The 14,430-nt window shown below is 46.3% G+C and overlaps 1 protein-coding gene and 1 non-coding gene across 3 annotated transcripts in view; both read right to left on the bottom strand.

The window, feature by feature from the left end:
• Positions 1–14,430, bottom strand: part of SAMD4A (sterile alpha motif domain containing 4A) — a 205,152-nt gene that overhangs the window by 112,963 nt on the left and 77,759 nt on the right. The window lies entirely within an intron of this gene.
• LOC121105292 lies at positions 8,644–8,748 on the bottom strand. Its single transcript, XR_005837761.1, has one exon. It is a non-coding gene; the product is annotated as a U6 spliceosomal RNA (small nuclear RNA).

Here is a 14,430-nt window from a genome sequence, read left to right as displayed (position 1 = left end):
CCCTTTCCGAAATCCTACAGAATCCTGCCCTAGGTGCACAGGAGAGGACGCAGAGGGCAACACATCCCACATCCTGACACAGCGCGACATCTATAGATCACTGAAAACAAAGTCCCCTAAGGTCAGCCTTAATCATCCCCAGCTCCCCACCACCCTAGCACAGAAAGTAAAGATCTACACTCCGAAGAAATAAAACGACACAAGAAAACAAAACAAAACAGCTGACTATACCCTAAAGGAAAAAAAAATCTGTACTCTAAAAAGGAAGCAGTGGGGGGGGGGTAATGGTGTGACATTTCCTGCCCCCCTCCCCCCATGCCTCTGCACCTCCCCTCCCTTCGCTCCACGGTTTCCCTTCCTGCTCAGGCTTCGCTGCCCATCTTCCCTGAGGTATCAGTTTAGGCCCATGTGTTGAGCCCTGTTAATCCAAGTTTCGACTTCATGCCCGCTGGCATCTGGTCCATTGCCATGCTCACTGCAACTGAAATGTAGAGACCTACCCTGAGACACGTTCAGATTCTGGCTTCACACACACTGACTCTGGAACTCTAGAAGACTGATTTCGTTTCACATTTTCAGTAAAGTCTTAGGTTCCCGGCCTACCACTCAAGAGCACCCATCATCTCAACTCAAGCTGCCTTTCCCCCTCTCTCACCTTCTCCACCCTGTACCTCAGAGCCGACTCTGCCTTGGCTCATGTTACTCCTCCGTCTAGAAAAAACATTTCTACCCACCATTGCTTGGAGGGTAAATCCATACCTGTTCTAAGCACTTCACACATCTCACTTAATCCTTACAACAACCCCGAGAAGAAGAGACTATTATTATACCCATTTTAAAGATGAGGAAGCAGAGGCACAGAGATGTGACCCAGCCTGCTGAAGTAGCCCAAACAAGGAGGTAGCAAGGCCAAGGTTTGAACCTAATGGTCCAACCCCAAAATCTGTGCTCCTAATAATGCGAGGCTGCCTCTTCCATAAAACCTGCATGTCCCAACTCCAGCTAAAATTTCGTTCTCCTCCCAAACTCCATAGCCCTTTAGTAGTGTCTCTCCTATGGTCCTACCATTTTCTGCCTAACTTCCTAGATGTTTAGGGGCATTTCCTCTTTCCGGGCAGATGGTAAGCTTAAGGTCAGAATCCATGTGGGATTCAACTTTGGCCCCCAGGGCTCACCTCTGAGCCCTGCACATGCGCAGTGGGTACCTGTCAATATTTGTGGGTGGAAAGAAGCAAGCAAGGAAGGAAGAAGGTACCTGCTCAGCAAGGGATCCCAGCTGGAGCGAGGAAGCACCTCATTCTTTTTTTCATCCCTATACAGTCGCACATTTTATATTAACTTTTATTCTTTTTGGAGCAAGTGCAGCTGCTCTGATAAGGAAAGCAGGTAGCCTGGAAGGTTAAAGCTGTGTCCTACGTGCATGGGAAGCAACAGGGGTCAAGTTCCCCTCGGTTCTTCCCATATACAAGAGCTACTTGGAGAGGCAGCAGTAATGGCAGTGAGGACAAGAGCAGAAATAACAAGGAAAACCACTAGCCATGATTGCACACCAGTGCCGAGCACTTCACATCCAGTGTCTGTGATCCTTTTGATAACCCCGCAAGCTAGGCCTTGTCATCCTTATTCCACAGATGGGAACTGAAATTTGGAAAAGCGAATTCTTCTGCTCAGGGTCACAAGCTGGTAAGACACAGCACAGAAGCATGAACCCAGATCTGCTTCCTTCCGGATTGGTCTGGGCTCTGTGCACTACAACAGCAATGCCTACAGTCCCCCAGGAGCTAAGAAAAGCAAGCTACCTGGTCCATTCATTCTTTACTTCCTGGACTCTCTCTTTGGTTTCGTCTTTTAGGTGAAAAATTACGCTCGCGCACAGCCAGTGCTTCCAAGAAACCAGATAACAGTAACCTACTTTCACATTGCCCAGAGAGTTCTTAATTACTAGGAACAGACAGGACCATGGTCATAAAAATGCACCACGAGATATCCAAGAGGGTGGTGTGGATGTGGGAAGGGGGCAAGGGATGGGGCCAGACAGATTTGCTTGGAGTCAAAGAGGCGGAGAGAGAACTAAATGTTCTGCTTAGAAGAAAGATAAATCACTTTTCATTAACCTATAAAGTTGTCTTAGTTGGGCCACAACAAACACTTGATGCGTTCACAACATTGCCACAAAAACATTTTAGTGGTCTTGGGTGTAAACAATGGTTTTACACAGGAAGAGCAATGCTTTTCACCCTGCAGGGGCAGGGAAAGGGCGGGGGGAGAAGGGAATCCCTCAAAACGCAGCACACACTTAAACATGATTCAGCTGTGATTCATCCAACCTGGAGTAGTATTCTGTTCACTCCAGGATTCTGAGTGCAAAGTATTCTCTCCATGCTGGCAAAATCTTCCCGTGCTCCTGAATGGTAGGCCACTTCTACTAACATGCTCTGAAGTTCACGATACGTTTAAGATAGATTCTTCTGCGTGCAAGGCAGAGTGGTGCTGGCGTGAGCAGAAACACTAATAGCTACGGGGAGCCTCGTTAAAAACCAACCACATTAATAGTCATGCTTCTAAAGATAAAAGCCCCCATTCAATATTCTTTATCAGCTTGATTGAGCCAAACTTGACACATTTGCTACTCATTTCTAGTCATAGTGATTTCAAGTCTGTGACTGTTCCCTTGAAGGCAGCCTTCCATGGAAAGCACGTGCTCCGGAGGGAGCGTCTGGGGAGAGAGTGGCAACCTTCCCCTCGCTAAGGGACTCCGGGTGGGGGGCGTGTGAGCTATTTAAGAGTCCCTCGGCTAGAGATGCCCTTCAACAGATGAATGGATTAAGAAGCTGTGGTCCATATATACAATGGAATATTACTCAGCTATCAGAAAGAACGAATTCTCAACATTTGCTGCAACATGGACGGTACTAGAGGAGATAATGCTAAGTGAAATAAGTCAAGCAGAGAAAGACAACTATCATATGATTTCTCTCATCTATGGAACATAAGAACTAGGATGATCGGTAGGGGAAGAAAGGGATAAAGAAAGGGGGGGTAATCAGAAGGGGGAATGAAACATGAGAGACTATGGACTATGAGAAACAAAATGAGGGCCTCAGAGGGGAGGGGGAATGGGATAGACCGGTGATGGGTAGTAAGGAGGGCACGTATTGCATGGTGCACTGGGTGTTATACGCAACTAATGAAGCATCGAACTTTACATAGGAATCCGGGGATGTACTGTATGGTGACTAACATAATATAATAAAAAATCATTAAAAAAAAAAAAAAGAGTCCCTCGGCTAAGCCCCCTATAGTGACTAGAATATAAGGCAGGCAATCTGGGTTCCATGTGTTCAGGGAGTTTCACAGCAATCAATTTTTTTCTTTTTTTTTTTTTAAAGATTTTATTTTTATTTATTCGACAGAGATAGAGACAGCCAGCAAGAGAGGGAACACAAGCAGGGGGAGTGGGAGAGGAAGAAGCAGGCTCATAGCGGAGGAGCCTGATGTGGGGCTCGATCCCATAACGCCGGGATCACACCCTGAGCCGAAGGCAGATGCCTAACCGCTGTGCCACCCAGGCGCCCCATCACAGCAATCAATTTCTAACAGACCCAGGCAGGAGGGACGAACTCCGTCGTCCAGCCATTGCTCTGATGTGTAAGTGGTGTTCCTTCTCAATGGAACTTAAAGGAAGACAAAGCCTAGCAGCCTAATCTAAATGTCCTCTGCCCTGTTGTCCTGGGCACTGATCTGGGGCTCATCCTTCTTTCTGTATCCCTCCCTGTCTGTCCATCCTTCATGACCCTGCCACAGAACACGGTGGAAGAAGAGCACAGGCTCAGGAGTTAGACTCCTTCGGCTCAAGTCGTGACACTCACTTCCCAGCTCTGTGACCTTGGGTAAGTCACGTAGCCTTTCTTGCCTCGGGCTTCTCACCTATAAAATAGGACTGAGAATAATAGGACCTATTTCATAGGGGTTTTTTTTTTTTTTAATAAGCTCCAGGCCCAGTGTGGAGCCCAGCATAGGACTTGAACTCACGACCCTCAGATCAAGACCTGCGCTGAGATGAAGAGTCAGACGCTTAGCCTACCAAGCCATCCAGGCACCCTCTAGGGACTTAAAGGGAGTAAACTAGAAAGGGGATTAAGTTAAAACAAAAGGGCCATATAAGGGTTAGCTATCACTATTTTTTTTTTCCTTCATATCTTCTTCCCTTTGCTTTCTTTCAAAAAATACTTACTGAATATCTCCTAGATACAAGACTCTACACAGGATGCTCTGTAAACTTCGAATATAGACAGGGTAGAGTCCTTGTCCTCCAAGGAAGGACGGAAGGTAAAAAGCTATAGTAGAAAAAGATCACCAGTGTGAGACTTGGGGATGGGGCTCCGGCCCCAGCACCATCACTAACTTCTTTGTGGCTTCCTCACCTGTCAGCCCAAGATCCTTCTAGGGATCTTGACAACAGAAAGCAAAAATAGTACCCAGCCAGGCCCCACACACCATGCCTTCTGAGTGATGATACCATCAATACCACAACTCAGAGGGGACAGAAAGCGTCTCTAGCCGAGCCAGTCACGGAAGGCTTCATGGGCTCCGGATTTACGCATGGCCTTGAAGGGTGGCTCGGAGATGGAACTGAGGGGAGGCAGGATGATGTGCGGGGGCACAAGAGTATTTGGGAACTAGTTAACGGCACATTTTGGCGGCAGCTGCGAACTGGTCTGGGGAAAGCAGGAGGGAAGAGAGGCGCGCTCAACTTTTGGAGGGCTGGTGTGCATACGAGGGGCAGGTTATGAGGAGGAAATCACACCAGGACGGCGGTATGGGGGACACGCCTGGCGGTGGCCTGCAGGACGGACCAGGTGGAGAGCGAACAGTTGGAAGACAACTGCACAAGGCAGCCTTGAAGACTCAGACGCTCGGGAGGGAGGCTCCCCCATGCGACAGCTGCCTGGTCTAGGGGACTCCCGTCCCCTCTCTTCTCCACAGTTCTCTCAAGTTAACAAGAGGATGACAGCAAAGTGTAAGCACGCTGCCTGCACATGGTAAGAACTTAGTAAACGTTCTCGAGAAAGCAAAATAACGCACGTGAGAACAGTTGTGAACAAGAATTCCTATTCACCTGGAAGTCAGTTATTGGTGAAACACATAGCAGGTGACAACAAAAGGAGGGGGCCCGTGGAGACTTCGCCCAGGTCACCAGCCCTGTGAGCAGGGAGAATATGACAGAGAGAGAGCGGGTAATCCAGGAGAATGTCAGGATGTGGGGGAATGGCGTGCACCTCTCCTTGACTCTCTAATCAGAATGACCGTGGGTTAGTGGATACTGTAACTGCTGTGTAGACCAGGGAGAAATTAAAGTCAATGCCCTCCCTGGACCTGGATCCCTGACCTACACTCGTGGTCCCTGAGGAAGAGAGGAGAGATACACCCTCAGACTCTCAGACTAAAACCCCCAAGAGTGCCAATCACAGATACCACTGCATCCCAGAAAAAGACAGTATGCATAACTGTCCCCATTTTCAAGGTGAGGAAATTGGGCTGAGTTGGTGAGTTGTACCAACATGGTGAGTTGGTAACAGCTGAACCCAGAGCCTGGGACTTTGTCATGGACTTGAAAGCCTGTTCCCTTCCCAGCTGTCTCTCAGGGCTGTTTTTGCCCCAGTCGTCCTTCACAAACAGATCTAAAACCACAGTGCAAAATACAAGAGCGTGAAATTGGAAATAAAATAGGTGCTTCTACAGCTATTTAAATCCCATTTATTTTTAATAACTACTGAGGTTAGGCTTTGCATGAAAGGTGAGAAGTTGGTTTAAATCTTGATTTATGTCTTGGTTGACTAGTAAAATATTGTCATTCTGCTCAAGCGAAGAAAAGGCCCATCGAAAGTGTCACACTTATTTAGCTTTTCTTAAAACTAAGTGCGCATCTCCTGGGCATTTTCTTCTACGGTCTAAGGCACCTGTGATGTGCCAGATTTTGTTTGCTGGTATGTCCCCTTCCTTCAACATGTGCGGATACATGTGTGTCTGCAGGTCTATGGCAACCACAGGGCTAGTGCTCACCCTGTCAGAGTCACACATAACTTCTCATCCTACATGGGGATCATCTGTCCTCTTAGTTAAGTGTCTTTGACAATGTTTATAAACTGAAGGCATCTGGCTCAGAATGGGGGCTAAGACAATTGCAATAAAAAATAACAGTAATACAAATTGGTTAGCAGGCGAGTCTTGAGTATGAGCAAAACCAATTATGTCAATAAGCCTACCCTAATGTGGACGTGAATGAGAATACAAGGCCGTGGATCAAGAAGCTCACATAGGCGTTGTTTTAATTAAATCCACAAAGCGTTGCTATTCCTAGTACTTCCCATGGGTCCCTCCTCCCCTTGATCTTGGGGGTCCCCTCTTTACCTCCATGGCCTGGACAATCTTCTGGGGTTTTCCCACAATCACCTGATCTCTTTATACCTCGTTCCACATACACTTCCTGGAGTGACCCCTGTCAGCCTTGCTTACTGATGGGTGGCGAGTCTCTCATCAGACTTCATCTAAGAGCCCAAAGATCTCTCCTTTACCTGAACAACAGCGGAAGAAATTTCTCTCTTAAACTCACTCCCTGAGCTTTTGAGTTCATACCCTGCCCGGTTGTGTCCCATTACCAGGAAAGAATATCTACCATTGCTCAAAGTAAGAACAATAAGATTTCAGGTTGAGACAGCCCCTTTCTTCCAAAAGCCTGAAATAGCAGGCGAGTGCTTCTTTCAATCTGTTCAGGTTTTAGTCAAGCACATTTTGGTTATTCTAGACCCAGAAAACCCTCAGAAATCAGAATTCATTATGGAGGGTCAGACTGATGGAGATGGATGACGGTCAACCAGGAATTAATGAGGATTGCGGAAATCCAACCAATTTCACCTGGAGATCTCTGTGGCCATCCATCTTTTCCACCATCTGCTCCAAATTTGGACCCATGCCCTGAGAGGCAAAAGACAAATGCATCCATCTTAAAAGTCCACCCAGGTGAAATGCCATTAAGTTGCATTATTGTCCAGAACTGCAGAGAGAAACATTTCTTTCCTAGTTAATCTGGCAGCCATCAGTTGTTCCCCATTAACTTGAGAGAAGCATCTGGTTTATGTGCTAGAATAAAATACCTCACAATCTATCAAAATTAAACCCCGAAGAGCTATTACTGAAATGAAGGACGGTCTCTTATTTGTTGGAGGTAGGTAGATGCATGCTTTCCCACGAAGTTCATGTTCCGGCATACTTATCTTTGGGATCTGCATTCCCTGGATGAATAGGAAGCTAATAATCATACCTGTTTTATGATTTTAAGCATTCCAGGTTAGCATAAATTAAAGCACATTCATACGGCTGTTGTTGTGAGAGACAACAGCCACCTCATGGTAAAATATTATTCTTCCCGAGGGCTTTTGGGTACCTCTGTTAGCACGTCCGGCATCTACAGGCGTTCTCACATTTTCCCTGCGGTCGTTTGTGCTCTGATACAGAGTCTAGACAGAGCACAGAGACAGAGGAAGGTCTTTGTAAAATGTTTTTAGACCAGAGAGGATAGAAAATGACCTAAAACACATTGGATTTTAGGACACCTAAAATAAGATTTCTTTTATTATACCCTGATCTCACTTCATGAGAAATAGGTATATTCCTGAACTATGTAATGGAAGTCATTGAATAAATCGGAGCTCTTTATCTCATTATTTAAAGGAATTCCCTCTCCTTCCGTGTGTGTGTGTGTGTGTGTGTGTGTGTGTGTATTGGGTTCACATGAATAAACAGATATTTCAAACCTTTTTTAAGCCAAAGACTACCTTTCTTGAAATAAGTACTTTGAGAGGCGCCTGGGTGGTTCAGCAGGTTAAGCCTTCAGCTCAGGTCATGATCTCAGGGTCCTGGGATCGAGCCCCGCGTCAGGCTCCCTGCTCAGTGGGGAGTCTGCTTCTCCTTCTCCCTCTGCCTCTCCCCCCGCTTTTGCTTGCTCTCTCACTCTCTCTCTTAAATAAATAGATAAATAAAATCTTTTTCTTTTTTTTAAAAAGAAACAAGTAGTAATGAATCATCGAACTTTACATCAGAAACCAGGGATGTACTGTATGGTGACTAACATAATATAATAAAAAAACATTAAAATTTAAAAAAAAAAAGAAACAAGTACTTTGAAATATACTGTTGTTCAAATCCAAATGCTCTCTCCCTCATTTATATCAGAGTTCTTTGAACTAAACTACATTGGTTAGGGAGAGAGGAGAGAGAGGTAGAGAGGAAAAGAGAGGAGGTGGGAGAGAGAGGGTGGGAGAAAGAAAGTGAACGCAGTCAGAGAGCTTGCGCAGACAGGTCTGCCCACAGGGTCCCCCAGTTACATGGGACCTTGATGAGCGTGATAAGGGAGTTGTGTGTCTGTCTGCTCTCTCCCCAGCCTGGCTCAGTTCTCTTGTAACCTGCAGAGTATAAGCATCTTGACATGCTCAGTGGACATGTGTATTTTACACAACATGCCACAGCTGCAGAAGAGACTCTCAATACATGACTGGGTTGACACTCAGTCTAAAAAAACTAGTCAAAGCACGGAATCATAAAACTGATACTCTCATTCTATCTAACTATAGATATATTCATTGATACTTATTATAGATATTCACAGAACTTATGTGTCATCCTTGTGCAGGGGCCGTGCTAACCTTCTCTGTATCATTCCAGTTTTAGAATATGTGCTGCCAGGGGCGCCTGGGTAGCTCAGTCGTTAAGCGTCCGCCTTCGGCTCAGGGCGTGATCCCGGTGATCTGGGATCGAGCCCCACATCGGGCTCTTCCGCTGGGAGCCTGCTTCCTCCCCTCCCACTCCCCCTGCTGGTGTTCCCTCCCTCGCTGGCTGTCTCTCTGTCACATAAATAAATAAATAAATAAATAAATAAATAAATAAACAAACAAATAAATAAATAAATAAATCTTGAAAAAAAAAATATGTGCTGCCAAAGTGAGTACTATATTCACAGACGTTGGAAGACACGAGTGTACGCTCAGTCACAAATCTGGTACAGGAGCAATGCCTTGTCTTTGAAGATGGGCCCCTCTCTGGAAGTCCCAGTTTCCTGTATAAACCAGAAATCTGTTATGATTTTCAGGTTCCAGTTTTTTTGAAGAAGGTAAAAAATTCAAAGACAGCTGAAACGCAATCTGACTGTGGAATCTGCCTAGATTTTTATGACGTTCCCCACAATCCTTTAAAGTTATCTTGTTTATACTTAATTTGCCCACAATTTCTGTTCATCCTTGACAAGTCTTTCCAAGACACCGGTGCAGCTTCAGAGAAACATCTCTCCTTTTCACATTCATGTATCGTGTGTTTACATAACATTTAGTTACATGTCCTAAATGGAAAAAGTACAACTGGTGTAAACAGGTTTGGGAACAAACAAGTCTCAGTTGTCTCCTGATTGCCCTGATCAGGGAAGTGGGAGGGGCCACCAGAGAGCAGCTGCCTCGCCCGCCACCCGCAGGGCACACAGGCCTCTGGCCTGCAGGCTGGGGCACCAGGACACGGCCTGGCTGGGAGTGGACCTAGTGAGCTTCTCCGAATCTCAGTTGAGACTCAACCAACAGAACAGCTAATGAGCTATTCTCATGCTGGAGAGGAAAGAAGCTGACCAGGTTGGCCCTAAGGAGAAACCATAGGTTGGTCTCTAACCTGATGCCTTTCTAAGGCCTTGAAGGGTTATTCTGTGTGCTCAATTTTTATCTTACATACTATTGGATAAACTTCCTCATCAGATGCAGTAACACTGCTGTAAACCGAACAGAAAGAAAAAGTGGTCATGCTTTTGGCCAAACAGAGAAAAACTAAAAAGGCAGAATATATATAAGTATATAAAAATACGTGTTATATAAGCATATATGCTTTAGAATATATATTAAAAAACTATATATATTTGACATTTATATTCATATATAACATAGTATATATTATGTAAACATATATATCACATATTTATATTATTTTTTATTTATATGTAAAGTGTTATTACATATTTATATTACATATAAAGTACGTATTTTATATAATACATATTTTAAATACTTTAAAGTATATATATACGTCTATATACTATATATTCTTATATTCCTCCTTTTAGTTATATACACGTGTGTATGTATGTCTCTAAGAGAACATACACATGTCTCTGGCGTGTGTGTGTGTGTGTGTGTGTGTGCCCTTATCTGACGGCACTTCATGAGGCGTGGAGGTTCACACTCTTCAGATAATTTGACTAAAAACTTTAATCCCTAAAATTCCAGGTGGATCGAGAAATCGGCCTAGTCGCCTTGGTTCGTTACTTCAGACCCAAGTCCATCATTTTACTCACCCTGGCTGCTATCCAGGGTTTGGATAAACATAGTGCGGATGAAAAGTATCTGAAGCTGAACCCAGTCTCAGGGTCAAGGAGGCCCGCCCATGGTCATCCACACGGGCCAATTCCACTTCGTCGCCACTTCGCAACACCTGCCGCTGTGACGGAGGGTAGATTTAAAGGGCCTTTATTTAGCTCCTGCATTTTATTTATTTATGATTTATCATTTACATCCTGCCTACTTCCACGAAAGATTTGACGCAGCTTAGCTCTTCAGTTAAGCCCATTCTTAATCAGTTTAGTCACTTCTCCTTCATCCTGCTACGTCCAACTTCAATGGAGTAGTCTCCCCAGTGCGATCAATTAACTCGGACCCCCGTGGTCTGGGCCTTCCACTGAGCAACAAAGGCAGTGCGTCTACAGAGCCTGTGACCTTTGGATTACAGCCCTAGCAGTACAGGAAATTCTGGCAGCCCGTCCCAGGGCATCCCCTTTGGTGCCAGGACGGCTCAGGGGTGGCGTGGGCTGTGGAGACCCACAAGGCCGTCAGCAGCTCCACACCCTGTGCAGAGAGAGCTGAAGAGTGGCTTCAAGGACACTCCCTGGTGAGGACATAGGCAGTCAATAAGCGTCCCATCTAGCAGGGGTCTCCATCAATATGTTCAATAATCACATACCCTTTTGTAAGAAACTCAAGAAAGAGCAGAGCCTCAATCTCAGCTACTACTGTGCTCCACCCGTCCACCTCCACCTGCACCCGTCAAGTCTCTAACTCAATGGAGCAAAGTACCCACAGGTGTTATTTCAATTTGCCATGATCTTTCTGGGCTGAATAGATCACCTAACTTTACTCTGCTTGATTTTTCCATCTAGACCTTAGCGATGAAAACTCTGGTCACAGGCATGCTTCAAGAACCCCAGGGCGAGAACTGCCATGTGTGGCTACAGCAAAAGCCCCTGAGTGTCAGTGTGCCTGAGGGCCGCTCCTAAATGACCCCCTGCTCAGGCGCCCAACCCCTCGCTCTTGGCTTTTCTTTGTAAGAACGGCAGCTGCTGATCTCAATCCCTCCAACTCTTCCCAGATAGTGAAGAAAGCACTGCATTCAATCATTTACTCTTGTTAGCTAGCCTGCTCCGCTGCTAATTCTGCTCTCTGAGAGGATAAATCGCATTCGGCACCTAGTACACAGCTGTCAGTGTAAGGGACTGTCCTCGGACAGAACAGAGATGCCTCACACCACCAGAATATATTTTTCCATTAGTGGGCACAGACTGGCATGCGTCAGACTCACTCTCCCACCGACCTTCTCCCAACCAAGAGCAGACATGTGCAAACAGCTGGTGGAGTCCTTGCGAGCGACCCGTGGCCGTGGAAGAGTATGTAGCTAACTTGCGTGCACAAGGACTGAATCCACGACCCACGCTAACAGATTCGCTAACGAGGTTTACGAATAGACAGATGATCCAACTGCTGGTCTTGACTGGGATGGAAGCTATCTTCACAGAACAGGAAACTCTGGGCTAGATTCCCCAAGGGTCGTCCTCAGTGGTTCGCTTTTATCTGCCAATCAGCACTCTGTCCCAACTACCTGACGAACCAATTACAGACTTAGAATATGCTAGACACACCAGGGGCAGGGCTTTGAACTCTTCAGGAATAAAATGACAAGGAATCTATAGACTCTATTTTATATGTCTGAAGTATAGGTATGTAAAATGTTTATTCTATATTATTTTACTCTCATAAGTCAAGGCAAGTAAACGTAGACCCTTGTCCTGGGTATAAAAATGCAATAGACCAAAAGAGAATCACGCTTCTCTATCTATGAAGCACTTCAAATGCTACCCTTGTGTGGTATCGTTATGACAACCTTGCTTGACAGTCACGGTGACTGGCATATTCTTCATCACTGGCAGATCAAGGTGTCCCCTCACGTCGCCGAGCTGCTATCCTCCTGGGCAGTGCCGCTGCAGTCCTGGGGGACTGACGGGCCCCTGGGCTCCGGCTCCCACAAACTCTCTAGGAACACGCCTCAGCCACAGAAGGAAGTTCCTCCTGGTCTTTGCAAACAGAAGACACCTGTGGCAAAACTTGTGCTGGGGCAAATGTCCCGAGAGAGAAGTAGACGACAGTGTGACAACTGCCTGGGTTTATGTCCCCAGCCTATCACTTTCCAGAGCAAGTTATCCAGTTTCTCAAAGGACTCTTGGTTCCCTCCATGAATCATGAAGAAAATAAAAACAATATCGACATCCTATGTTCTTACAAAGATAAAAGGAAGGAAGGTGATTTGAGAACAGCACGGCACCATCCAAAGAAGAGTTTAGATACAGTGAAAGCTGGGAAATTAGACTGGCCAAACCCTGGCACCAGGGGAGGGAGACTGACAAGAGACTCTAGAACGGGCCTGGCTCACTTCTCTACTTCCCCTTCCCGCTCCAAGCACACCCCCCCCCCGGTGATGACACTAGGCCACCCTAAACCCTGTCCCGGTGTGTTGTTCTGCAAGGAGCTGAGGTTGTCTCGAGCGTAGTCCCAGGTAGTGACACAGCACAGGTAGTTTCCAAAGGAAATTTTCAGAGTCCAGAGTCAACCAGCACTCGGACAGTCGGGCTCTGTGACTGTTTGTTTGTTTTCAGGTGCTGGGCTCTACCTCGCGACCACTAGCTCCCACCCATTTTCTTTCCCTAAAGCACCAAGTGGAGCATCCCCAGGAAATGTCTGCTGAAGAATGAGAACAGGGATAGGGATCCATCAGTTGATTATTCATGGTCCAGATAAAGGAAAGGACACAAAAGAACCAAATGCCACCACCAAAAAATCCCCCCCACAAAAAATTTTGTTAATAGCCCTGATAAGAATGGAAAGCCCAGGGAAGATGGCAAGTCTCTCAGGAACTGTGAGACTGAGTTCCTGACCAAAACACATCTCAAATGCCTCACAGGCCTGTGGAGATACTGATCCCCCCAGCCCTTGAGCAGCTGGGCACAGCCCGAGGGAGCTGGGTGACTCCAGCATCTGAACAAACGTTAGCGTTCTCCATGTTCCTGGTCATGTACGGGACCCCCAAACAGCCATAGCAATGTGGAACTGTAATCTCCTCTTTATAACACAGAGAGCCAGAGATACTGAATACCAGGTTGCCCAGTTTGATTTATTCCCTTGCCTGATTATGACATCAAGGCCTCACAAGCAGCCTGTGAACGAGGCAGCCACAATTTACAGGTGCATAAGCGGGACCTCCAAGAAGCCAAGTGACTTGTCCAGTGTCATCCTCTTCTAAGCACCAGCCTGGCCCCAGTTCTGCTCCTGCACAGCATGTAAAATGTAGCCAGCCACGGGGTGCCTAATTCCTCAATCTGACTTCTCTTCTAATGAATGTAATCTTAGAAGATGCGAGAGTGGAAACCATGAGTGAAAAGTAAGGACATTACAATGGGAAGAGGGTAAAGCAGCTTGGGGGAACACTGGCAAGATGGAATGAACCTCACTTGGAGGCCAAGTGGATACCACAGTGGAAATATCACAAATGGCGTGGAGAGATCTGGCCGCAGGCAATGGCTGGATGAGGAAGAGCCTCTTGTTGGTGGGGGAGGGGGGTTGACTGGGGTAGGGCCAGTGGGCTACCTACCCAGAGCAGGATGTCAAACAAGCTTTCAGGAATGTCAGGAGGGGGCCACCTAGAGATGGAATTTGGCAGTCATTTGCTCAGAGAAGGAGGATGAAACTCTGGCTGCCTGAGACCTTGCAGGAGAATACAGCCTAGATCTGGAACATGAGGGGGTCACTGAGCTCCCATGGGGAGGTCTGGGAGCTCTGTGGCCCCAGGTTAACATTTATAATTAATTGGAGAACTAAATAACTACACCTTCCCTTTAAGCACCTCTTACATCTACGTCATGTTAAACAATATTAAAGAATATTCTAGACCCCAAGGTCCCAGAACCCAAAGTTGAACTGCACTGTTACAGGAATCTTCACTCTGCAGAGCCTCAGCTCCTGGGATGAGTGGGATCTCCTCACCGTACAATCTTTAGACTAGCCCGATCTACAGAATTGC

The sequence above is a fragment of the Ursus maritimus genome, unplaced genomic scaffold (assembly GCF_017311325.1).
Source record: "Ursus maritimus isolate PB19 unplaced genomic scaffold, ASM1731132v1 scaffold_25, whole genome shotgun sequence".
NCBI classification, from domain to species: domain Eukaryota; kingdom Metazoa; phylum Chordata; class Mammalia; order Carnivora; family Ursidae; genus Ursus; species Ursus maritimus.
The sequence above is the reverse complement of the archived record's forward strand: the minus strand, read 5'-3'. Positions and strand labels throughout refer to the sequence as shown.